Source organism: Petaurus breviceps, unplaced genomic scaffold, assembly GCF_028583685.1.
Source record: "Petaurus breviceps papuanus isolate PSGF00001 unplaced genomic scaffold, PetGlider_PUasm1.0 220, whole genome shotgun sequence".
Classification (NCBI taxonomy): domain Eukaryota; kingdom Metazoa; phylum Chordata; class Mammalia; order Diprotodontia; family Petauridae; genus Petaurus; species Petaurus breviceps.
In genome coordinates, this window is record NW_027185876.1 from 7,841,169 (window position 1) to 7,868,414 (window position 27,246).

General features: G+C 38.2%; 1 long non-coding RNA gene across 2 annotated transcripts in view; it reads left to right on the top strand.

The window, feature by feature from the left end:
• LOC138166106 (uncharacterized) overlaps nt 1-27,246 on the top strand; it is a 335,461-nt gene that overhangs the window by 52,202 nt on the left and 256,013 nt on the right. The window contains exon 4 of one of the 2 annotated variants that reach the window (XR_011169531.1): nt 17,857-19,110. The exons of the other annotated variant lie outside the window; for it this stretch is intronic. This is a non-coding gene — a long non-coding RNA (uncharacterized lncRNA). Of the gene's footprint in view, nt 1-17,856; nt 19,111-27,246 lie in introns of those variants that run through there. 2 annotated transcript variants of the gene reach the window in all.

Below are 27,246 nucleotides of genomic sequence, written 5' to 3' on the forward strand. Positions count from 1 at the left end.
GTACCCATTTTGTGTTTCCCCTGCATTTTTTTCTACTGAAAAAAAAATAATAAGTAGCGTATTGGATAGCTATGTGCAAATCAGCAATTTGTAAATTTACTCATATTTTCTCATTATAAACTCAGGGGTTATTATCTTTCATTTAACTGATCTTCAATTACAAATTATTGAATACATTAATTTTATGTTTCTTTGCTAAAATCCCATGTTACTGTCCACATCAGCTAGCATCTTTAGTCCCCATGCTTTCACCTATGTGTAGAGGAATAGATGGGGTACTTACCAATCACTGGATGACTTGAAAATTAGAGGTATAGGTCTTATATAGACAAAATTTGAATTAAAAAAATCTCATTAAACTAGAAGACTGGGTCACATCTAATGAGATAGCATAAGTGGGTATAAACATAAATTCCTACATGTAGGTCTAAAAATTCAATTACATAATACATGTTTGTAAAGGTATATGTCTAGGCAGTAAAGTACAGCATATAGAGTTCCTGATTTGGAGTCAGGAAGATTTGAATTCAAATCCTGCTTCATATACCTGAGTGTTCCTGGGCAACTCAATAGGCCTGTGTGATTTTTTCATCTGTAAAATGATTATATAGCACCTATCTCTTAGGGATATTCTGAAGAAAAAATAATACTTATAAATCACTCTGCAAAATTTAAATATGCATTTGAGCTGTCACAATCATCATCATTGTTGTCATCATCATCATTCATTCATTCACTCACTTAGGTTAAAAGTTACTGAAGGTTTTATCTAATAAAGAGATACCATGATATGATGGAAAGAGCATTGAATTTAGAATATATTTACCTAAAGTCAAATACTGATATTACCTTTACTCTCTGTCTGAACTTAAGTCACATAACCTCTCTAGAATTCAGTTTCTTCATCTGCAAAATGAGGAGGTTCAGCTGCTATCACGATTGTATGGATCCCTTTGAAATCTAAATCCTATTGAAAAAAATCCTAATCATGAGATATATTAACATAAAAGAGTACTTAGTAATTCCTCTTAGCAATGTGAATTATTCTGATCATTTCACATATCATATCCCCTTCCCCTTTAACATCTCTACCTCTCACTTGTCTATGGAGCACTCATCTTTCCAAATACCTGTATGACACCACCTTCTATATGTTTCACTGACCGCTTCAAATTGCTATGTTTAAAAGCAAGCTGAGATTCTGGGTTTTTATTCCCCCACCCCAAATCCATCTACTTTTCTTTTTCACTTGATTGTTTCTGTCTGTGATATAACCTTATCCAGTCTTCCACATTCATCAGTTTGGAGTAATCTCTTCTCCTTTCACTTCTAATATCCCGTTATCAATCCCTGCTGGTTATACCTCCACAATAAGTCTCACATCTATCCAGTTTCACCACTGACTACATCACATCCCTAGGAGGCTATGTGTTGTTTAGAAAGGAATTTGGAAAGCAGGTTGCTTCAATGGAAAGAGTATTGGTCATGAAGTTTGGAGAGAACAGATTCTTGATCCCTCTTCTGGAATTTATTAGTTATGTGAACATGGGCAGGCATACCACTTAACCTCTTTGAGACTTCCTCATCTTTAAAACAAAGACAGCTGCATCTACCGCACAAGCTTATGGTAAGAAAATGAAAGTAAAATATTATGTCATTGTCAGCTATGATTATTATAGTCCAGACTCTCAAAGTGATTCCCATTTTTTGCTTTTTGGAGGACAATTGGGGTTAAGTGCCTTGCCCAAAGTCACATGGCTAGTAAGTGTGTCAAATGTCTGAGGCAGGATTTGAACTCAGTACCTCCTGACTCCAGGGCCAGTGCTCTATTCACTGTGCCATCTAGCTGTGCCCCCACATATTTTTACTAGTAAAATTTTTGTCCTTTCTTTAAATATCAGTCCACATATAACTCCAGAAAGATTTTCCTTATCCTCATGAGTTGGCAAGGACTATTCCTCTCAGATCTCAGAGTCATAGATTTGCTGCTAAAAGGGAACTTGGAAAATACCTACACCAAATCCATCATTTTATAAATGAGCAAACTGAGACCAGAGAAGAGAATTGAATTAACTGAGGTTTAAGTAAATGGTAAGCAATAGTCAGAATATCTTTCCAGTGCACCACACTGACAATTCAAATGACATTTTGTTTTGCAGTTCTTGAAAGAATCCATTATATATTTAATATATATTATATGACATATATTTTATATTATTTATTATACAATTATACACATATAATTATATAATATGTAGTCATCTCTTTTTCTGCCCTACACATTCTTTCATGTGACATTAAAATCCATGAGGAGAGACTATACCTTAATTGACATATATTTCTTCCCCAATGCCTAACACAATTCTTTGAACCTAATGATGCTTAAAATTTTGGATAGAAGTTTCAACATGTGATTTCATTATTATAGAGGACCTTTGGATCCTGAAATTCTCTATAATGCTGGCTGGCACCTTCTCTAAAGCCTTAGAAAATTGCCTAGAGCATTGGCAAATGAAATGACTTGCCTAAAGTGACCTTGTCTGTAAGGACCTAGAGGACCCTAACAACTCCAAGGCTAGCTCTTCCTCCACAATCTTATGTTGTATCTCCCATGGTTTAAAAGGTTTGCTAAACCGGATTTGTTGAACTGACTGAAAAAGAACACACATTATTCCAATGTACTCTGCTCTTGGCCAATCACATGTGCAATATTATGAATTATTTTTCATGTCACATTTCAGCAAGGACTCTGAAAATATGGAGTGTATTCTAAATGAGTGATGAGATTGGTGAAGGTCTTGAAGACTTCTCATTTAAAGATCAGTAAGATGAATTAAGGATATTTAGCCTAGAGAAGAGAAAACTAGTGGACACATTATATTCCTCATCAAGTATTTCCAGGGCTATTAAATGGAAGAGATTTGTTGTTCTGCTCGGATCCAGAGGGAAGAATCAAGAACAATGGATAGAAGTGACAGAGAGGCATATTTGGACTATATAGGCATTATGCCCTGCCTTGGGCTCACTTGGTCAACTCCCATAGCCACCCAAGAGGAGTGGCTTTTATTGTTTTCGAGGTCCTAGGGATACATCAGCAGTTGCCTATGACCCTAAACCCTAGCTTAAAAGCCCCCACTTGCATGCTTCTCCTTAAAAAATAAAGCAGTCAGTAGACTTATTAGTTCTTTAGGAAAGGCTTTTATTCAAATAGTATAGCAAGAACCATGGTTATAAAGTGTTTTTTTTTTAACATCAAGGACTAACTATTTCACTAATATATCCCAAAATTAGGAAAAGAGAAAAGGTATGAACTTAGAGATTAATAGTAGCCAGGTGTAAGTGTAGGGAAAAGTTATGGTCTAGAAAACTCCTAACTCTGGGACTTCAGAGCCTTAATTTCTTTTTTTTTTCTTTATGGGTCCTTACAACATTCTGCGGAGGGCATGGTATTGATGATAGTTGATAGTCTAGTTTTTCTGCTGTTCATCTGGGATGATTTTTTCAGGAAACAATGGGTTATCTGGATCTTCTCCTTCTATAGTTCAGTAGACAGGTCAGTCTATTTCTGGGCTGGGTCAAATAGGTCACTCCTTGCATACACTGCCCCGCCCCCCAGCAGGCTCCATTGTTGCTGTACTGGGTAGTTTAGCCTCAGGGCAATGGCTGCTGGATAGACCCAAGCTGGTCACTCTGCCACTGACCAAATGTAGGCCGCATATTGATGAACAGCTTTTGCTGCTGCTGCTGCTGCTGCTGCTGCTGCTGCTGCTGCTGCTGGAGGAGGAGGAGGAAGAGGAAGAGTAGAAGGAGGAAGAGGAGGGCGATTGACAAATGAGATTCCAAAAGACTGCTCTGCTGCTGGGCAGCTACTGTCAGAATGGGCCAAGCAGGTTACTTGGGTATTGGTTTCTTTTCGGGGCAGTTTCTCTGCTAGACAAATTGATCTCCTGGCCTACTTGCCTCAATAGAAAGTTGCAGTCTTATTCTATCTCGAGTCACTGGCTTGACTGGGTGGTCCTACATTCTCTTCAGCAGGAGTTTTACTATGTTCTTTGTAACTAGCACATACTATAGAGTTCTTTCAGCTAGGGGAAATGCATTTTAGCTCAGCATGAGCAGATTTTTACCATGATTACCTTAAAATCTCAGCTCTGAAGTTATTTGCCACCAGGAGATGGGACAAATTCTATCTGGCTCAGAAACTACCTCCCGGTCAACCACTCCCTATTGCCTTCGTTTCAATTCAGTCTGTTTCATGTCCCATACTACTTTGGGCCTCTTATGTAAATGGATGGCTTGATACCAAGATACGAATTCAGCCTATACTCTGGATTTAGGTTCACTGTCTTGTTGTCTTCTTTATGTACAGTGGAGGTATTCAAACTTCCCATTTAGAATTAGATATATATGTTTTTAATCTGAGTGTTTTTCCCCTGTATTTCAATGGGCTTTTGAGTCCCTGTAGACCTTTATCTTTTATGCAGGTCTTCCTGGAACAAAAACAAAAACTTCCTAATGATTACTGCTATCCAGATGTGAAATGAGCTGCCTCAGGAGCTCCCCATCTCTGGAGTTCTTCAAAGGGGAAGCTAACCAAACACTCCGGGAGAATCATGTAGAAGAGATTAGACATTGTCCTTGATGATTTTGGAGGTAGCTTCCAACTCTGAGTTTTTGTGATTCATTTTTCCTTTGAAATAGTTAACATGCTAAAAGTGAAGAGTTAGACACACTGGGAGGCCCCTATTTAAAGAAACCATATATATGATCCTTTTGTTATGCAAACAATCCCTCCCTCCTCCAATTTATCTGTTCTCTGGCTTGGTGTGTTATAAATTGCGTATTTTTAAAGTGAAATCCAACTGTGCACTTGAGAAATGCACAGTAATTAGGCTTATTGTGCATCTATGTATTTTTCCTCCCTGTTCTCTATACAAACTAGCATTTGGCTTTTAATCATACCCTAAGAAAGTCTTCTTTCTAGGTGTCATTTCCTATAGGACCATGTTAGCATCTGGCCATTTGGACAATGACTTTGGTAGTGCAATGCTTTGGTAAATCTGAAGTCTGCTCTCACTACAGACAATTTTTCCAATGGTACAAAATTCAGCCCAACTCTACCTTCTCATTGAATCTCCCATGGCAGTTAGCCAAAATTCTAAAGGATTTCATCTAAATCTTTTAATATTTGTGTGTTTATTTGTTTTCACTCAAGTGTATCATTTGATCTGTCCATCCTTTATTCCTCATTTTATTGCATGAAAAGCCTACCTTGTTTTCTGATTATACATCTCTGGGGTCATATGTTCAATGTTTGTAAATCATCATTGGTATCCTACTTCTTCTTGCCCTATATCTTCCCAAAGGAATCTGTATCTTTCATTTGTTCGCAGGTTTAATGCTTTCAGTGATTGTTGTTTCATGATTTACAAGCCATACATCATCACCAGAAAATTATAGGTTTTGACAAAATATATTTTTCTTTGTTGACCATCATACAATCTTGAAAAATACAGTGAAATAGATATACAGGCTATACAAATACAGGCTAGCTTACTGTCTTTCTCCTATTCAGTCCTGGGCCTGGAACATTGTCTTTCTGCCATGTCTATCTCTAATGATAAATTACTCAAAAAGTTGTCGTCTAATTTTATGTCATAGGTTAGACAATGGCCTAGACATCTAGTTTTATGTATGTGGATTTTTGACCAACTTTTTAGAGTGGTTGAGTTGTTTGGTTTTTGTTTTTTGTTTTTGGAGACTGCAGTCATCTGGGGCTGGTTGCAACCAACAAATATCACCTGCAAATAGTAGCAATATCAGGGGGCAGCTAGGTAGTGCAGTGAATAGAGCACGGGCCCTGGGGTCAGTAGGACCTGAGTTCAAATGTGATCTCAGCCACTTAACACTTAGTAGCCATGTGACTTTGGCCAAGTTAAGTGACCCAATTTCCCTGCCCTCCCCCCTTCAAAAAGCAAAAAACAAACAAAAAAAATAATAGCAATATCAGGACCTCTCCAACTAAGAGGTTTGCCCTCATCCATTAGAGTCTGACTGTGAAAAAAACTCCAGGAGTGGCAGATTAGCAGAGGTTATACAGAACTGGGAGGGATAACTGAGTCAGTGGACAACAGAATAAGGGTACAAAATATATTAACAGCTTGAACTTTGGGACAAATCTAAAAGGATATTTCCATTTATGTTCAAGAAAACATTTTTACAAGTAAAACATGAGGGAGATAGAGAAACAGAAAAACCAGTGAGCCATTTTTCAATTTCTGAACAACATCCTCTTAACTTCTAACTTTAATCATAGCAAGGATATCATTATTGACATTGTCTATTTCTCTTAGCAATTGTAGAATAAGGAGCCCACAGGGGAAGTGCCAATTGTAATACTGATATTTATAGAGAGTTTGTAAATAGATTGATTTTTAGACTTTTTGTCCACTGATTCTTAGGCTTTCTGTCCACTATGCTCATCCTTCTGCTTCTCTTACAAAGGAAGTAGATGCTGACTATGCAGAATTGAGTATTATTTGTTTTTTGTCAATTTCATGTGATTCCATTGTGATGTTTAAAAAGTTCTATACACATACTTTCTGAGTAATTAGTTTTCTTATTAATCATGCTAGCATTTTAATAAAAGAGATCGGTGATACTCTGGAATAACAAAGATCTCTCATGGTGGTGAGCTCATAGTTTATATGCCCTTAGGAGAGCAAGTGTTCCTGAAGGTAGCAATCAACTCTTGATTGGTTAACAATTAATGTGAAAATGAATATTATAATGAGATGTGGGCTCATTCTAATGAGGGTTTTGGTAGTATGTGACTTGGATCACCCATGTCTTGGTCAAAGAGACTTATCAATATGCATATTAAGTAGGAAATCAATCTCTACCCAAGACCTATCTGACCAAGCATAATGAACAGGAATTAACCAATTCTCTCAGCCTGGTTGGGTATATTTTTGCCCAAGATTTTCCACAATGTTTGATTTCTGAATGAAGAAATAGAAATGGAGGAAAAACTTTGGTTCTTATTCATTAATTGATTATTAATACAAGACCGATCTAGTCATTTCTTTCACCATGGCCAAGGTTTCACAATCTAAGGGCAAGCCTATCAGATATTCTCTCTTTTTTTGCTTTTAAAACCTCAATGATCAGGCCCCCTTTTAACTTACCAGTCTTCTAATACTTTACCCCCACTCCAAGTATGTTATAATCCAGCAACTCTTGCTTCCTTGCAATTATTTTTTTCATAATTCTCCATCTTGTGACTCAGTATTTTTTCAATGTGTCCCCTGTTGCTGTAATGGTATGTATCCTCACCTTCTAGATTTTCTCTCTTACTTCAGGATTCATCTCAAAACATGCCTTCTCTAGGAGAGTTTCTCTGCCTGTTCCACCCCACACTGTTATTACCTTCTGAGATTATCTCCCATTAACACTGCATATATCTTGTGAGTACATAGTTGCTTGCCTGTTGTCTCTCTTATCAAAATATAAGATGCTAGAAGACAAGGATTGTGTTTTTGCCTCTCTTTTAATCCTCAGTCCTTAGCATCGTTTCTAGCACATTGTAAGTACTTAATAAATGCATGTTGACTGTCTCACTGATGCCCAGTATCACACTTGGATAGGATGATCTTCAAACAGAAGACATTATTAAGGTCGTCCCTTCAAAGAAATCTCAAAATCTGTCAATTGATTATAAACTGAAAGACCATAGAGTTTACCCCAAAGCTGAGCAGAAATCCCCTCTATGAATTGTTTTATGAGTGCTCATTCAAACCTTACTTGATTACCTCTAGTTAAAGGAAACTCTTGCCCTCAGAAGCAACCCATTCCACTTTTAGACAAACCTAGTGATTGAAATAGATTTGTTTGTTTGATGGAGTATGTTTGCTTTTCTTTGCTTTGTTTTTCTCCCCCTAAATCAAGCTTTTCCTCCTTAGAAGACACAACAGAATTTATATTCTTTTGACATAATCTTTAAGATCCTATGGTCACCTCAATACAACAATAAGGAATTAGAGTAAGATCTGTAATGGAGCAAGTCAAACACATTTATTTTCACTTTGTTTTATCACAAAATTGTCACAATGGGGCCAATCTTAACTTCATCTCAGGTGTTCCCTCATCTGTCTCCTTGTCTCCTTCCCATTCCAAATGTTCCTTTTTTGACTTTCTGATGGTGACTCATTTTAGTTTCATGGTGCTCTTCAGGTATCTTATTGAAGTCCGGCACCTAGAACATCTATAATAAAACTAGGTGATTGCCTTTGTTAATTGGTTTTGTCAATTTGATTTGCATTTTTAGAAAATTCCACGGGATCACCTTGAAGATACTTTTTTTCTCAGTTAAATTCATTTTTTCAAACTTCCCTGTACTATTTGGCAGCTGCTACCATTCAATTTTCTCATACAATATACCTCACATTTATTCTCTCCCTCTCAAGATATGTTGATTTCAAAGCAAATCAAAAAATGTGTCTGAAAGAGCCCCCCACACATACACAATATGATTACATTCATTTTCTCCGAAGAGAAACTAGTTCTAAGATCCACTGAAAGGATGAATACTTACTCTATTTGGAGATTTTTCTAGGGAAGAATATTTCATGACCTCATTTTATAACCATTCTGGGGTTAAACATTCCTGTCAGGAAATTTTTCCTCATATCTCAACTAAATCTAGCTTAATGATCCTTTTAGGCCAAGCCAAGTGCCCCATGTTCATATAATAGCAGACCTAAGGCTTTCTCTTTGCTCTGGAGCGCCCTGAAGTGTTTCAAAAGATTGGATGGATATGTCAGAAAGAAAGCACTTTTTATGTTATCAGGTCTGCATTTCTATCAGGTGCCTGTTTGTATGGACAAACACACAGCCATGCCCATCTTTAAATAATGAGCTCAGTGTCAGCCTGGGAATTACCTACCAATGAGACTAACTTTCTGGATGAGGAAAAACAGCTGAGGAGATCATTACTGAATGTTAGACAAGACCCAGGTGAGTACATGCACAGCATCAGTGAGGATAAATCATGCCTCTCTAATCTAGTTGGAAATTTTTGGAAAGAGTTAACAAAGGAGTAGAATGTCGGAAACTAGTGGACATTAAATATTTAGACATTCAAAAGGCTTTTGATCAGAGCCCTAACCAGAGGATATTTAGGGCCCATTTTACCCATATTTAGTACCCAGGAGGTGAGAGGTAAAAGCTGGCCTTGTCAAACCTTGAAGTTCAAAAATTGGTTAACAGAGAGGCAATGAAAGCTACGAATAAATGACATTCTTAGCATAGAAGGAGGTTAATAGTGAGGGGCCCTGGGGGATAGCATTGGAACCTGATTCCTTGTATATGTTAACACAGATCAATCTGGAAAGCAGTCTGAATAATGAGGTTACAAAATGTGCTGGTAGCAAAGAATTATTTAGGTGATTCAGGAGTGGGAACTCCAGGAGGACCCAACCAAAAAAAACGGGCAATTGAGCAACACGATATCAGATAAAATTCAATGAAGACAAGAGGAAAGTATGCTCTATTATAAGGAATAATTTAAGCTACAGATACATACTGATAGAATTGGAATTAAGTACAACCTCTCAGGAAAAAAGGTCTAGCAGTCATTGTGGGCATCTTAATAAAGAGATCTGTTCTAAGTAGAAATACAGGGGGAAAGGGCTAAAAGTATGTACAGAATGAAAACAAGAAGAAATTTTAAAAGGCTATAATATTCCTTATGGAAAGAAGAAAAGCAAAATAAGAGCTGTTAAAGCAGAGGAGAATAATGAAAGGTTAAAACACAAAGGCCACTTAGATTCTCCTATTTACTCATTCCCATAATACTAGGACAAAATGGCATTCAAGAAAATTAGATAAAAAAAAAATTTAAATGATAAAAAGTTTAAGAAAAAAAATCACCTAATTGATGGATAACATTTGGGAGTTTTCTGCCTACAATGTTATTGAAAGAAATCTTAAGTACTAAAGAAAAGTACCAGATGGATAACCATAAACATAGAGATGGAAAGACTGAGCTTATTCCCCAAATCCCAAAGTTCTAGAATCCTAGAATCTCAGAGGTAGAAAGGACCAAAGAAATCATTTGAATCTCAACATGAATCCTTTCTACAAGTGATGATACAGGAAATGCAGGGAGGCCCATAGTAAAAGGCATATAAATTTATATCCTTAGGCAGACCAATATACATTTTTATATTTCCAATCATCAGAATACTTGGATTTCAGTCTGAAACTGGGCAAAGATTCTCATGTTTTCTCTGTGGGGAAAAATGGAGTTATATTCACTAGATACTTGTATTGTTAACTATATTTAGTACTGATTGAATAGTCTGACCAAAAAAATTGCCAATAATAAATGTTTGTAAAATTAGAGGCAGTTCTTCAGGGTGATAGCTCACAACTACATCCTTGGCTGGCTGGATTCCAATATTTTAATCATGATTTGACTAAAAGAATAGATTATATGCTTTCAAATTCATATCATTATACAAACAAAGGAGGGATATCTAATACACTGACTGACAGAGCCTAGTTCCACAGTTTTCAATAGGCCATAACTTAGGGCTGCAACATTAAATAACTTGGGGCAGCCAGGTGGCGCAGTGAGAAAGAGCACCAGCCCCAGAGTCGGGATGACCTGGGATGGGTTCCAGGCTCAGATACTTAGCACCCCACCCAGAAATAACTGACCATGTAACCTTGAGCAAGTTACTTAACCCCAATTGCTTTAAAAAAATAAAACATTAAATTACTTGCCCAAATAGCTAATAAGATTGTGGAGGCAAAATTTGAACTGTATTTCCTGATTTCAAGTTCAGAACTGTACTTGTGACATTCACTAGTTAACCAATGAGTAGAGGGAAATTTACAAAATCTCCCCACATTTCTACCTGGGATAAAAAGAAATTTACTTGTTGGGTAGTTTTTCAAACCTACCATATGATAGAAATTACTCTCAACCAAGGTTACCAAAGATCTCTTAACTTCTCTGTCCACTAACCTTTCCTCAGTCCTCATTCTACCTAATCATTCTACAGTTTTTAAGATTGTAGATCATCCATTCCTTCTGGATGCTAACTCATTTATTGGTTTCTATGGCACTATTTCTATGATATACACTATAATTTCTTTATCTGTTTGTCTGACCACTCTTGGTTTTACTAGATGTTTCACTGAACCACCAAGTAGAAGCATTTTACAAACCTCTGTCCTGTGCCCTCTTATCTTTCTACAATCTTTCAGTGATCTCAACAGCTCCCAAGTGTATAATAATTATCTCTCTGCAGATGATCCAAAAATGTATTCATGTAGCCCTCATATTCTTAAATATTCATAATCCTAAAATTTAGTCCCCTATTTATCTCTGCTGGACACATTCATCAATGGGTCATTTCAAAATCAGTGGGATTCATTATATTTCCTCCCGAGTCCACCTCTTCTCCAAGATTCCCTATTTTGAGTCAGGGTGCCACCATCCATCCAGTTACTATGGTTTGTACCCTCCAAAGCATCCTGGATTTGTCCTTCCACTCTATCTCCCATGTCCGATCAATTGCCAAGTCTTACTGATTTTATCTCCATAAAATTATTTCCATATGCCCCTTTCTTTCCAATCACAAAATTATTACCTTAATCAGGTCCTCCTCATATCTTATATGAGCCATTGTATTAGCCATTGAATGAGTCTTTTTATTTCTACTTTCTCCCCTTTCCAATCTGTCTGCCACACAGATGCCAAATTAATAGGCCTAAGACTGGGGACATACCCTACTACTCTCTTATTAGAGTATATTCGGTGACCCCCAATTTCCTCTGGGATTAAATATAAACTTATCCTCATAAATAATGTACTCCACAATCTGTCTCCCATCTACCTTCCCAGACTTACTGCACATTATTTTCATTTGTATACTCCATGCTCCAGCCAAAGTGACTGACGATCTGTTCCCAGAAATTGACGTTTTATCTCCTATCTCCTTTGTACAGGTTATTCTCACTTCTTCCTCAGCCAAGAATCTCAGAATTCTTAGTTCCTTTAAGGTTGAGTTTAGGTACCACCTCCTACAAATTTATTACTTTAAAAACAACCCTCTCAATGAAATTGAGAGCAATATCTCCAGCCACCATTCGAAAAATCCCATATAGATCAATAATGGTGACAAAGCAAATGAGAATGACGAATACAGCACCAGGACTCAAAATAAATTATTTGAATCTTTAAATGTTCAATAAAGGAGAATCTACAATTCTGTGTCCTCATCTGATATCTGAAAGATGTAACTATTTAATCCAATTCAAACAGACTTTAACACTTAACCAGTGCTCTACACTGTAATATTCCAGTGAATCCAAAAGCAAAAATCTAAGTATCTCCTCTTGTTGAGAAGCTTAAATATTATAGAAACTATGTAACATGTGAAAATATGAGGAAACACATTATAATAAAAAAGAAAAGACGAAATGAATGAAATAAATAAGCATAACCAAAACTTTCACCTCCCTGTACTCAAATAGCCTTATTCAATGGTTCACACATACCCATGAAGGGAAACTCGCCTTGTAAACTCCATCATACTATAAACAGTAGGTTCAAGCGTATGTGAAAATATATTGGAACTATTACAGAAGATGGAGATTCATAGAGAGCTTCCTCCTACTAGATGTATATCTATAGGCAATCCACTGCACAGCTATAAGACTCAGTTTGACCACCTGTAAAATTAGGAAAATAATATTCAAATTCCCTACCCCCATAGGTTTATTGTGAGAAAGATCATTTGCTGCAGGTGGAGGACCAGTGTTTAAATACAATCCCTGATACTATTTAAGTACCTTTAGGCAAGTCATTTGCCCTCTTTGGGTATCAGTTTCTTCATCTATAAAATGAAGGGTTTGGACCATATAGTCTCTAAAGTCCCTTCCCACTCTAGATCTGTGGTATTTTTACCAAATGCTCTATGCAAAATGTAAAACACCAAATAAACATGGGTTATGATTGTTACCACCCAGTGAAGGATCCTGAGGCCTATGTCTTAGAGATGCACTCCTTTATTTTTTCTTTTCTCATCCTTCCTTCCTTCCTCCCTTCTTTCCTTGCTTCCTCCCTCCCTCCCTTCCTTCCTTCCTCCCTCCCTCCCTTCCTTCCTTCTTTCCTTCCTTCCTTTCTTCCTTCCTTCCTTCCTTCCTTCCTTCCTTCCTCCCTCCCTCCCTTCCTTCCTTCCTTCCTTCCTCCCTTCTTTCCTTCCTTCCTCCCTCCCTCCCTTCCTTCCTTCCTTCCTTCCTTCCTTCCTTCCTTCCTTCCTTCCTTCTTTCCTTCCTTCCTTCCTTCCTTCCTTCCTTCCTTCCTTCCTTCCTTCCTTCCTTCCTCCCTTCCTCCCTTCCTCCCTCCCTCCCTTCCTCCCTTCCTTCCTTCCTTCCTTCCTTCCTTCCTTCCTTCCTTCCTTCCTTCCTTCCTTCCTTCCTTCCTTCCTTCTTTCCTTCCTTCCTTTGTCTTATGAGAGTACAAATGAATTTCTGACTAATAAGAATTACCTTCCTCCTTCAGAGAGGAATATTTCTTTCTAGGATGAAATGGGGGCTACACGACAAATAGAAAATTGGTCATCTTCTGTTCTCCCTTTAACCCATTACCAGTAAACCCCCTTTCTGAGTTCCATGACCAAGAATAAAGCACAGAACTAAAGACCTTCAGTCTTTGTAACCAGAGTGTAAGATGATCCCTTCATAAAACTTTAAATAACCTTTTTCTTCATTTCTGTAACTGATTGATAGAATATTCTTTCCATTCTATAACAGAAGGTATGCTTAAGAAGGACTCCATTTTTTGTCTTTCTGTCCCCAATGATTAGACAAGAGCTTAGTATATAGGTAATTAACAAATTCCTATTTTCAGGATCATAGGGTCCTAGAGAGAGTTGGATGGGACCATAAAGGTCCTCTAATCTAAAGTGCTTTGGATATGAAATCTAGAAAACTCTTGGTTTTAGCCAATGGTCTATAAATGACTAGTTGTACAACTTTGGGCAAGATAACTTCCTTGAAAGAAAATATAAGCAGACTTGCCCTACCTATTTTCTTTTTTTTTCTTTTTTGCTTTTTTGGAGGGCAATCTGGGTTAAGTAACTTGCTCAAGGTTACACAGCTAGTTTTTTTGTGTGGGTGTTAAGTGTCTGAGGCCGGAACCGAACTTGGGTCCTCCTGACTCCAGGGCCGTGCTTTACTCACTGTGCCACCTAGCCGCCCCGCCCTACCTATTTTCAAAGGGAGGAAAGTGCTTTATAAAGCAGTATAAATGTGAGATATTACTATTATTGCCTATCCTTGGAAACAAGATTGAATTTCTGTGAATGGATGTTAAGAAATCCCCAAGAACTCTTTTGAAGTTCAAATTTCACCTAAAAATTGGTGAAGACCAAGTGAGATAACATATTTAAAGAACCTTAAAAACATTAAAGTCCTATATAAATGTCAGTTGATTAGTAGGTATTTATTATGTGTATATTGCCTATATGCCAGGCAATAATCATTGGAGATAACAAGACAAAAATAAACAATTTGTGGTCTTAATATACTTACATTTTAATAGAAGATACATACATAAGTGTAGCAGTATATGCAATATACACACAAACTACAGTGTATGTGAATATCTAGGGAGATATATACATATAACTGTTGGGGGAAACAAGAAAGACCTCCTACAAAAGTTGATGCTTGATCTGAGTATTGAAGGAAATGAGAGGTTTCAGAAGGCAGAGGTGAGTAGGGAGTGCATTGTAGACATGGGAAATAGTCTATACCAAAGGATAAGAGATAGGAAATGGCATGTTGTATGTGAGGAAGAGGAAGGACAATTTGGCTGGACCATAGGTTTTCAAGAAAGATTAATTTATAATATACTTTGAAAGTTAGGTGGGATCCAGGTCGTAATGAATGAATGTTATGAATTCTTTATATGCCAAGAACTAAGAATATAAATACAACAAGCAAGATAGTCCCTACCTTCAAGTAGTTTGTGTTCTACTAGAAGAAGACCGACGTACAGAAGTACAAGAATTACCGGCAGGGAATATGACATAGTATATATGTAAGGCAATTTGACTTGAAGGATGGTCATGAAATGGTGTAGTGGGTCTGAGACAGGGTAAGCTAAGTTGAAAGCTCACCAATAAGAAGTAAAGATCCAAGGATCTGTAGTCTATGCTCTAAAAGGGACCTACGCAGAGGTTGAAGTATATGTAATATGGCTTGAAAATTACTGTGAAATGGCATGGTAGAAATGGGATTGGTATGGTAAGGTGAAATGTCATCAATCTGTCCAAGATTTGAATCCAAATGATGTCTTAAAGAAAAAAAAATGCTAGAGAAAGATATGAAGAAAATAAACACTAATATGGTTCTATCTGCCTATATGCCTATCTATTATAATCTGTTTCAAATAATTAGTATCAAGTCTGGCAAAAGGCATATTTAATGGGTCTGGTTTTTCTGCATCACCTTTTCTTTTGGTATTCACCCTGGGAATCCTTAAATATCTAGCAAGACATGTCTCTTTCAAACCCACTAGAAACTGAATCGAGGCTAGAATGTAACAGTGAGCGTCTTTGTTTCCCTTTAAGAATGTGCCATTTTCTTTCAAAAATTGCGAAACCAAATGTTCCTGCTTGTCTCTAGCCTGCCTGGTGAAATCTGTTTGAATAATGCCTTCAAGTGTGTGAGGTATGGCTGCCCACTTCCCTGTTCCTGCCACCTCCCTCTCTTCAGCAGCCAGCCTGTCATTTCTCTGACTTTTTGTGCTCCATCGACTGTTTCCTTCCTCATTTGATATTCCAGGACTCTCTCCCCACTTTATATCAAACTAACTGGTCTATGACTTCCTTGATGTCTCCAGGCATTTTTTAAATAACTTTGTTATGTCAGCCACTTCTAAATCCCCAGGGGAGTCTTCGAAAACAAATGAACTTGGGGAAGTGTCTGCTAATTCCTTCTTTTTGTCCCTAGTTCCCTGGGTGCCTTTGAATATTTGTCTGGAGCTGATCTTTAAGAGCCTTTAACCATTTCAATCATTTGAGCAGGTTGCACTTTGTAATTCTTTATCTTCTTCCTTTTTAAAAGCTGTCATGTGAGCATAACTCATTGCTTTCTTTATTCCAGATAACTTTTCATTGTTGTTTGTTGAGTCTTCACTGAGTTAGGGCTATCATTTTTTATACACACTTTCCCAACTCAAAGCCATGGAATAAAAATAGATTTACAAATACCAATTAAAACAAACACCTACAAACATTTCTCTTGGGATGAAACTTTCTTTTCCAACTTCCATTCCCTAGCTCCACTTAAAAAATATAATTAGATAGCTAGATTTTAAATGTTGTCCTTCATGCTGTCAGGCTATATTGATTTAACTAGGGTTCATGTTGCTAAGTGTTGTTTTTTTTAAACTATTTCCACAATAGAGAGACATATAATATCTTAGCTTCTGCCCTTTGATTCTATCTGTTTTGAATAATCTGTCAAACAGAAGTGGTTTTACAGTTGGGGTACATAACAACTTTATAAGTGAGTAAACCTAATTGCTTATTGAACACTGTTTTTTGAAGCAATTCCATTTATATCCTGAGATAATTCTTACAAGGTCTTTCCAGATTCATGTTGCAACACACATTATATAAATATATATACACATATATGTGTATGTAGACATGTATACACATATATGTGTATGTAGACATATATACACATATCACACGTATACATTTTATATATACACACATGTACATCTTGTCCATGAACAAGAAGGAAATTCTTATTACATATGCCTGATGTATTAGATATAGACCTTTCATTGGAATGATGAAGAAGTGGTTTCAAGTCCTGCTTCTAGCTAGCTCTGTAATAAAAGATGAGTCACTTAACTTTTTTTTAATGACCCAAGTCACTCTCTAAGACAGCAGATTGTCAGTCAATATGCTCTGCATGGAAAAAGTTTGCCCATTCCTCCCCACACCCATGTGCATGTATAAATTCATACACACATCAAAAAAAATTAGACATTCAGCATGATATTGGATAGAATGCTAGACTTGGAGTAAGGAAGATCTGGGTTTGTCTGCCATATTTGAGCATTAGTAGATGCTTGACTATGGACAAATCACTCATCCTTTCTGATTTCCAGTTTTCTCATCTGTAAAATGAGAGAAAATATACCTATAATACCTGCCATACTATATGGGCTTATCCCAAGGTTCAAATGAGATAAGGATAAAGAACTTAGCAAACCTTAAAGTTCTAGAGAAATGACATATGCTATTATCTTTTCTCTGTCTCTGTTTCTCACCATTTATCTCTCTTTTTCTCTGTCTCTGTTTAAACCTTTTCCCTCTGTCCATCTCTTTTCTTTCTGTCTCTCAATCTTTCCCTCTCCCTTCCTCTGTTGTTTTGTCTCTCTTTCACTCTTTCTCTTTTTTTATAAACACACACATCCCTATTATGTATCAGGTAAAACTAATGTACAGAAATACATGAAAACATTCTCTATTGTCCAGGAGCTTGCTGATTAAGAGGGGTGAGGGGATGGCATGTGCAACATGTGCACAAACAAATAAATACAATGTATATGGACAATAATTAGTATTGCATAGTGGGGAAAAAATGATGAGAGCCAAAGGGCCTGGGTTCACATCCCGAGTCTGCAACTTACTAACTGTGTGACGTTGGTCCAGAAACATAAACTCTGTGGGCCTCAGTTTCTTTATGTTGAAATTGATGGGGTAGGACTGAATGTTCTCCAAGGTCTCTAAGGTCTGGATCCTTTCTCCTCCTCAGACTTTTTATTTGAGAGACATCATGGAATCATGGATGAACTGATGTTTCTGAGTCAAATAGGACTGGATTCAAGTCCCATCTCTTAGACATACAAGTGGTATGACCCTGGACAAGTCACCTAACCTTCCACATCTGTGAGATATGTAAGATGAACTAGATGGCCTTCTCTCCTTGTATTATTGATGATGAACTTAGAGAAAAAGACCTTGAAGAGGATTATGGCAGCTATGTGCCAGCCTCTGCCCTAGAGGATGAAAAAGTAAAGAAACAGGGTGACTACGTGGCGCAGTAAATAGAGCACCAGCCCTGGAATCAATAGCACCTGAGTTCAAATCCAGCCTCAGACACTTAACACTTACTAGCTGTGGGACCTTGGGCAAGTCACTTAACTCCAGTTGCCCTGCCATCCCCCCTCCAAAAAGAAAAAGTAAAGAAACTATAAAGAACTTGGCAAAATCCTACAAACCACATCAAGATATACACGGCTATACTATGACTTCAATGCAAAGGTGGACAAAGGAAAAGTTAGCAAAGAATTTATTGGAAAACATGGTTAAACATTTTTAAATGTACCAAATATTAGAAGCCTCTCATCAATGTTTTCTACAAAAAGTCATATTGCAACCCCACATGTGTAAAGGAAGACAACTTTGAAAGACTTTAGAAATCTGATCAATTTAATGTACAATTATTTCTAAAACACCGATTTTGAAATATACATCCATTCTCTTAACAGACAAATGGTGAACTATAGCTGCAGAAGGCAAGAATTGTCAGCATGTGACTGGTATTTGTAAGAGCTGATAGTAAAATGTTCAGTGTGAGTATTTATACCTCAGAAATACGTTTACAAATCAGGATTTGACAGTGTTTTGTTAATTGTTTAGACTGAAGAAAGTGGTGAAGAAAGTGTTATAATTCATATTACTCTTAAAAGTGCATAATGCAAGAGGATGCTAGGTGGCACAGTGAATAGAGGACTGACCTGGAGTCAGGAGGACCTGAGTTCAAATCAAGTCTCAGACACTTAACACAAAAACTAGCTGTGTGACCTTGGGCAAGTCACAACCCCAATTGCCCTCCAAAAAGCAAAAGAAAAAAAAGTATGTAATGCATATATTTTTCTGAGTGCCAGTTGCAAAACTTTTATGAAAACTCTCTTGGCAGGGGCAGCTAGGTGGCGCAGTGAGTAAAGCACCGCCCCCAGAGTTAGGAGGACCCGAGTTTGGTTCTAGCCTCAGATACTTAACACCCACACACACCAAAAAGAAAAGAAAAAGAAAAGAAAACTCTCTTGGCATGATGAATATATTGGCTTGCTTTGCTTGGATATACTTCTTTATTACAAAGGAGAGTTCTAAATGGGAAGGAGAGGATCAAAGGTAAACATAAAAGTTTTTTTAATCATCAGTAAGACTTTTTTTATTTTTGTTTTTATTTTTATTTTTTTTACCTAGAGAAGAATCAGAAGGCATTGGAACTATCAAATGGTGAATAACATGATAAAAAATAATAATAATTTGATGTCATTTTAATAGAAAAAAAGGCCTGGTTACTGATATGGAATTTTCTGAAAGTTTTTTTTTTAATCACACACACATACACACACACACATATATATTTTTGGTGAGGGGAAGGCAGGGTAATTGGGGATAAGTGACTTATCCAAGGTCACACGGCTAGTAAGTATTAAGTGTCTGAGGCTGGATTTGAACTCAGGTCCCCCTGATTCCAGGGCAAGTGTTCTATTCACTGCAGCACCTAGACACACCAAGGTCACTATATTTTAAGAGGAAAGATCCAAATGAACATAAAATTATTAGAACAAATGAAACCAATTAAGGTACAGGATGAAATTACAAAAGCTCCCCCCTGACTTATTCAAAGAAGCTGCTGACACTGAAAAATGAGAAATGGACAAAGGAAAATATATTGACATAAACTATGACAATTTGCCATTTAATTTTAAAGTGTAACTGACACAAAGCACTTGCCAGGATGAGCTAGCCAACAAAGTTCAGACAATGTCTTAGTGAAGTAAACAGTTGATCTTCTTGGCAAGTAGAAATAAATAATAGTGAAAGGCAACATTGGAACTCATTTTACAACCTCTTAAGAAAAAGTTTGAAAAAAAAGTAGGCAGTATTCCCTTACAAAACAGATGACAGCAATTATTGAGGGGGAAATGAGTCTGCAAAAAACTTACTCTGAGACCAATTAAGCCAAAGCATTTGATGAATATTTCTACATGACAAGTGACAGATGAAAAATGTAGCAGATCTATTAGCATTTCTATAATAAACAATTGTCATCATTGATGACAGACAATCAGATTTGAACCCTAGCCTCTGGGTACCTGATATGCCACCAAGAGGTAATTAAACCCAGGATTCTCAGGCAATGCATTGCTCCCCAACCCAGAGGTCCTGTTTCCAGTCTTGCCCCTAGAGCTGGTATCTGATGCAACAACTATAAATAAGGTCTTTTCATTACTCCTACAACTACCAACCAGCTGTCACTGATGGAGCGAGCAAGGCAATATACTTAAATGATGGGGCATACAGAGACAGAGATAGGAGGTAACAAGAGATAGCTGGTTAAACCTACACTATCACCTTGAGTTCTACCTTCCTTCAAACAGAAAGTAGAACCTACCAGTCCAATTTACATCTAGGTACTTGAAGTCACTGTGCAGGTTATGGAGATGAAATGTGGCAACTGGCACCATAGTTAATGAAGACTCCACTTTTATCATCAAAGTCCTTCTTACTGTCAAAGGGTGAAATGGATATGGTTTTAGCAATGGAAATGTCAATAAAGAAAATGAATTTCCATCTGCCTTGTGGCAGTCCTTTAAAAGCCTTTGGACCTTTACATCTTACTTGCAACTAAAACTTCACATACATGTTTCCTCTATCTGTTAGAATATGAGATCTTTGGAAGTAAAGATAGCCTTGCTATTCTATTTGTATGCCCAGCTCATATAGTAAACACTTCATAAATGATTTTTTCATTCAGTCATTCTCCCTTCAGAAAGAAGTGTAAATGGTAATAAAGATGAAAATAGGACAGCAAGGCCTGACCAAGTACACATAGATGAAATCAGTGCAAGAGATAACACAATTTTGAGAATATTGAGCAATCCATTTTCCATATCTCTGAAAGAAAGACTGATTTGGAATGTTTAGGAAAAAGACCCCAGGGGTCTCTACAAATTGGGCCATCTCCTTAGTTTATCATCTCAATTAAATCATTATTTGGGTGGTAAAGATGTACCAAAGGATTTTGTGATAAAAATAAAAAAGAACAGATAATCTTTTGCAAAAAGTTTTCTCCAGTAGACCATGTCTATGAAGTAGAAAAAGTATTTTAAAGAGTCAGAAAATTAGAATATCTTACTGTTTATCATTTTTGAACATTAAAAACATTCAATTTAGTAGAGTGAAATGGCCTTACATGCTAACTTCTACCAAAGTGTATCCCATGATTATATTATGCATATCCAAGATTTTTTTAATGATGCAACCATTGCAGTTTAAACCCAGGGACACCAAAAAATGTTGCAGTGGGGGCTCTACCCACCCAAAAACTGTTGGGGTTTCATGATATGTTGCGGTGGAACCATTTCAAACAAGTCAGTAAGACCTCTTCTTATCCAAGTATAGGCATTCATTGAGATTGACACCTTTCATGAAGCTGGCTAAATTCCAAGAGGGTTTGAACCAGCAACTTCAGAGAGCAAGATGGATTTTTATAGGGTAAAGATGCTGATTATACAAACAAAATGTATATAGAATATAGGAACATGCTTAACATTTAAAAAGGCAGGACAACTTTGTTAAGGGATTAGGTAATAGAAGAGGGGTCCCATCTGTGATTTTGGTGGCTAAACATTCTGGTTGTGCTGCTCTACAGTTGGCTAGCTATTGTGGTCCTGCCTGATAAAGATAGATAGTTAGATATTGTGGACCTGTCTTGGGCTAGATAGATGATATGATTGTGGTTGAGTACAAGAATGCAGCTGTTTCTATGGGAATGGATCTGGGGGCAGTAACTACGTAGACACAGTAACTGGGTTCCCATCACATGAACACACCTGCTGTTTCTGTGGGAACTAAGACTTCAGGGACACATCTGTTATTCCAGTGAGCAGTGAGGCATATATGAAGAAGTTAGGATATTGGGGGAGGGGAGAGGGTTTAGGTAGGTACAGTGGGGCTGCTGTTCAGTGGGGCCAGGCCTATAATGAAGTTAGAATATTGGGGTTGGGGGCAGCTTTATCAGGATTCCATCAGAGCCTTTAGAGATATTTAGTTGTGTGTCGGTAAAAAGTGGCATAGTAAATTGTCAAAGGAAACACCATTTTCCTAAGAGTCTTTTCCTATAGTCTTCCCCTTTTACTGAGTCACAACACAAGGTCATATGAAGGCATTGGTTGTAATGGCCCATGAAGTCTTTTTTATAGCTTTTTTTTTTCAAAACCTTTAAATTTATTGAATATATTCTTTTCCTATAATATTCCCCTAAAAAAACTGATGAAGTCAATAATGAAGAATTCAATGACTAAAAACTCCTACCAACCTTCTATCTGACAGTAATTACTGAGAATCTTCAAAGTAGTTTTCAAACAGGTCTTATTCATCACCTTAACTTGGCAAGCAATGAAACTATCATCTTGGATGATATCTATGAAACTCTCATCACCTCTCATCTAGACTGTTGTAATTGCCTCCTAATTTGTCTCCCTTCCTCGACACTCTGCTCTCCTCCCCCTACCCAAATCCATCCACCACCCTGTCATTTTCTTAGTGATTGGGTCTGACCATATCATTCCTTTAGACTATAAACTCTGGTGGCTCCCTATTATGTCTAGGAGCAAAAATAAAGCCCTCTGTTTTCATGTAAAATCCCTCATAATCTGGCTCCCTCATGATTACATATTACTCTACGTAATGACCTCCAGTGAAACTGTCCTGACTGTTCCTTATTCATGCCATTTCTCTTCCCATCCCTGTGCCTTTGTGTTCACTGTTTCCCATTAATGGAGTGTACTACCATTTTACCTGAACTTTGTATAATCCCCAGGTTCCTTCAAGAAAATCTCAATCATCCATTTTTATAAGAGAGTTTCTTGCTTTTCCTTTGAGTCACGGACCCCTCTGGCAGTCTGGAGAAGCCAGTGGACCAAAGCCTTCTCAGAAAAATAGTTTCGGAGGGGCCCTGGGGCCTGGCAAGACGGCCACACCCCTGGTGAGCTTGGGGGCTCCCTGTGGAGCCTGGGGCCAGAGTGTGGAGAACTCTTCATGCTCTGCCCGGATTGCCACAGGTGAGATGCAGCTGCTATGCTGCTGATTTCAAGAAAAGAACCCTTGGTGCCACAAACACAGGGCTGCCTAATGTCAGTAAGTAATGAGGCCTTTGCACATAATGAACCCTTTACTGGGGTGAGGCAGGAGAAGCAGCCCCAGGCCTGCAAACTGAGTTAGTGACTTGTTTTAGGTAGGGCGGAAGGGGGGGAGGGAAACAGGAAGTGGGTGGTTCTCACTGGCTTCACCCTAAGGTAGTAAGTGATGCAGATGAAGGAGACCCAGCCCTGCAGGGATAGGCTAGGAGCTGTTCAGCAGACTGAGGAGGCCAGTAGGGAAGACACACTGGCTGGCTGCCTTGCTCTCTGCCCAGGGAAGGTGGGTTAAGCCCAGAGGTACCTGGGCCCTTCTTCCAGGATATCTGCAGCTGAAAGCCTCCCTTCCCTGGTTTTCCCTCTGCTCCTAGAAGAATCCATCTGTCCCTGCCCTGACGCGTTGACCGGAAGCTATGTGGTCTCAGGATCGAACGGTTACCCCCAAGGGGCCTTTTGAAGCTTCTTTTCTTTCTTCCTTCCGCTAGCCTGGAGGCAATGGCCTGTTTCCTAGCACCTGGGGGGCGGCGGGAAATTCCCCCAGCCACCAACTGCCCCGGCCCCGTCCCCTCCCTCACCCCAAGACCTGAATGATGGTGTAGCAAATGTGTCCCGCTTCCTTGCTGACCATACATTCTTTCAGGGATTGGTCCACTCTGACCACTCCTTCCAAATCTACGGCACCAGGTTCTAGGGATGAGGGGAAGACGGGTAGTCCGAAGACAGAGGTGCTCTTCCTATCTATACGTTACCCTCCTTTAGTACCTCTGCCCAAGAGCCCTGGCACAGAACAGCTGCTAAGAGCTCCCGTGCATAGAGTGCTGGATTTGGACTTTGAATCCTACCTTAGAAACTAGTTGGGTAGCCCTGGCAAATTACTTAACCTCTCTGTGCCTCAGTTTTCTTATCCATACATTGGCGATTATAATACCACCTACCTCCTAGAGTTGTTGTGAAAATCAAATGGGATAGCCCTTAAGCATTTTGCAAACTTTAAACTGCTATAAACGTTAGTTCTCGCAGACATGCTAGCTATACACTCCCAGTTCAGTATATGAGGCACTGGACATTTCTTCATTGAAGGTCTGTTTTAGGGAACAGATATGAAGAGGGGACCTCAGGAGAGCTGGTGACATTATAGCAAAAGCCAAGAGTAAGATTGTAAATGCTTCAAGAGCAGACTCCCCTCTCTTTTATCTACCAGGGTTATGCATCACTTAATGAGTCAATAAAAAACTCAGATTCCTTTGGGGAAAAAAATAAAGACATAAAATAAAATACCTAGTATTACAAAGGCAACCAATTATATTGAAATAAAGTAGACTTTTTCTTCCAATTCTAGTTCACAGACACACCCTCCCCCCTGAAATTTATCAGTAGGACATTTCTGGATATGAGGTTAAGAAATTCTGTTCTGGGTGAAGCCTTTTTAAATCCTCCAACAGCTCCAGATGTTCTCCTAAAATCAATAAATCAATCAACAAGTAGTTAGAGACACTTGCCATGTATCAAGCATTGTGTTAAATGTTGGGGATACAAAAAGGTAAAAAGGGGCAAAAAAGAAATGAACAACAATAAACAAGTCTGTGCTCTAATGGTGTTCACAGTCTAATGGTGGACATAAAAAGAAAGCAACCAGAAAGATTTATATAGGATATATTGGGGATAATCTTATAGAGAAGTTACTAGCACTAAAGGGGATAAGGGAAGGCTTAAAGGAAGCAAAGGAAACTGAAGGGCAGATTTAAAAAGGGAGAGCATTTCAAAGATGCAGATAGTCAATGTGAAGATAGATGAGTTGATCAAGTGTCTTGTTGGAAGAATTACCATTAGGTCAGTGCATTTGATCACAAAATGCATGGACAGAAGTAGTTGCTATTAATCCTTAGTTTTCTTTTTTTTATATTTATATTTATTTTGATTATATTTTAATCTGATTAGTGACTTCCAAGGTGTCTTATGCTCTGCATGTGACCCATGCAGTGGCAAAAGAAAAATCAGGATGACTGGTGATGGCCTGGGATACAGAGGATGAACTTGATGTCTTTGATGTCTAACTGGAGTATAAGGGCTCCACAGTGCCTGCATCAGCTACTTTCATGCCTGTTTGAAAAAATTGTTCTCATTCTCTTTTTCCGCAGAAATCTTCTCATGCTTAAGGGTAGACACCCCTTGACTCATCAACAGGTTTGAGGCATGTCAGTCACCCTCAATGCTGTTTACCCCATCTGTCAAAATGGTTGCCAAGGTGTGATCACTGCATGCTACAGCTTCTTGGAGCCACGGGTGAGAGTCAGTTAGTAAATGACACAAAGGTGGCTGAGCACCCCTGAAAAGGACTTGGCAAGCCCTCATACCAGAGGTGGTGGTCCTCCCTGAACATGCTGTGCATAGTAAAGTGTGGGAAGAATGGAAAGGCAGGAAGGCCCAGATTATGAAAAGCTTTCAATGTCAGCCATGGAACTTTATATATGATATTGAAAATGATAGAGACACTGGAGTCTATTTTGTAGGGCGTGGGGATTAAATGGTCAAACTTACACTTTAAGAAAATCCTTTGGTCAACTGACCGGAAGATGAATTGTAGTAGGGGAAAGATGAAGCAGAGAAAACAATTAGAAAGTTATTCCAAATCCAAGAGGTGAGGGTGTGCTTTGCACCTCTTTTTTAGATACCTCCTATGCACATATCTTCACTTACAAATTATGAACTCATTGAGGAAAGAGGCTCTCACTTTTGTCTTTATGGAGATTTTTTTCTTGATTTAAAAAAAAATATTACATTTACTTATTACCCCTCTCTCCATGAGAGATCTCTTATAAGAAAGGGGAAAAAAATTAAAACTACTAATACAGGGAACTCCTAGGAAAGTGTGTGTAGCATTCCACATCTGTGGCATCTCCAAAATTCTCTATTTTTAAAATGAATTAAGAAAAATATATTTTCTCTTTCTTTTTTTTTAAAGCAATCGGGGTTAAGTAACTTGCTCAAGGTTACACGGCCAGTTATTTCTGGGTGTGGTGCTAAGTATCTGAGCCCAGATTTGATCCCCAGGTCATCCCGACACTGGGGCTGGTGCCCTTACTTGCTGTGCTACCTGACTGCTCCTATATTTTCTCTTTCAACCACCCTTCAGAGAGCTAGGAAAAAAAAGGAAAGAAAAGCAAATTCCTTGAAACAAATATGCATAGTCAAGCAAAACAAATTCCCTCATTGGTTATATATGAGTATGTGTCATTGTGCATCTTAAATCTATCACCTCTCTGTCAGTAGGTGGAGAATGTGTTTCATCATTGGTCCTTTGGAATCATGGATAGTCATTGTATTGATCATAATTCTTACATGTTTTGTCTTTCCAGTGCTGTCATTGTAGAAATTGTTCTCTTGGTTCTGCTCATTACATTCTTCATTGGCTCGTATAAGTCTTTCTGTGTCACTTTCTTGTATAACAATGGAATTCCATCATATTTGAATATCTCAGCTCATTCAGTCATTCTTAAATTGAAGGGGGGAGGCAATACTCATTTATACACTGCCTACTATGTGCTAGGCACTGTGCCAAACACTTGTTATAAATGGTACCTCAGTTGATACTCATGACAACTGTATAAGGTAAATGCTATTGTTATCCTCATTTTACATATGAGGAAACTGAGGAGGGCAGAGTTTAAGTGACTTGCTCAGAGTCATACAGTGTCTGGGATTCAACTGGAACTCATATTTTCCTAACTTTGGGCCCTGTAATACATCCCCTGTGCCACCAGCACATTCCTTTAACATACACGGGGTAGGAATGGCTAGGTGGTGCAGTGAATAGAGCACTGGCCCTGGAGTCAGGAGGACCTGAGTTCAAATCTGGCCTCAGACACCTAACACAAAAACCGGCCGTGGGAACTTGGGCAAGTAATGTAATCCCAATTGCCCTCTAAAAAAACCAATATATATAAAGAGAGAGAGAGAGAGAGAGAGAGAGAGAGAGAGAGAGAGAGAGA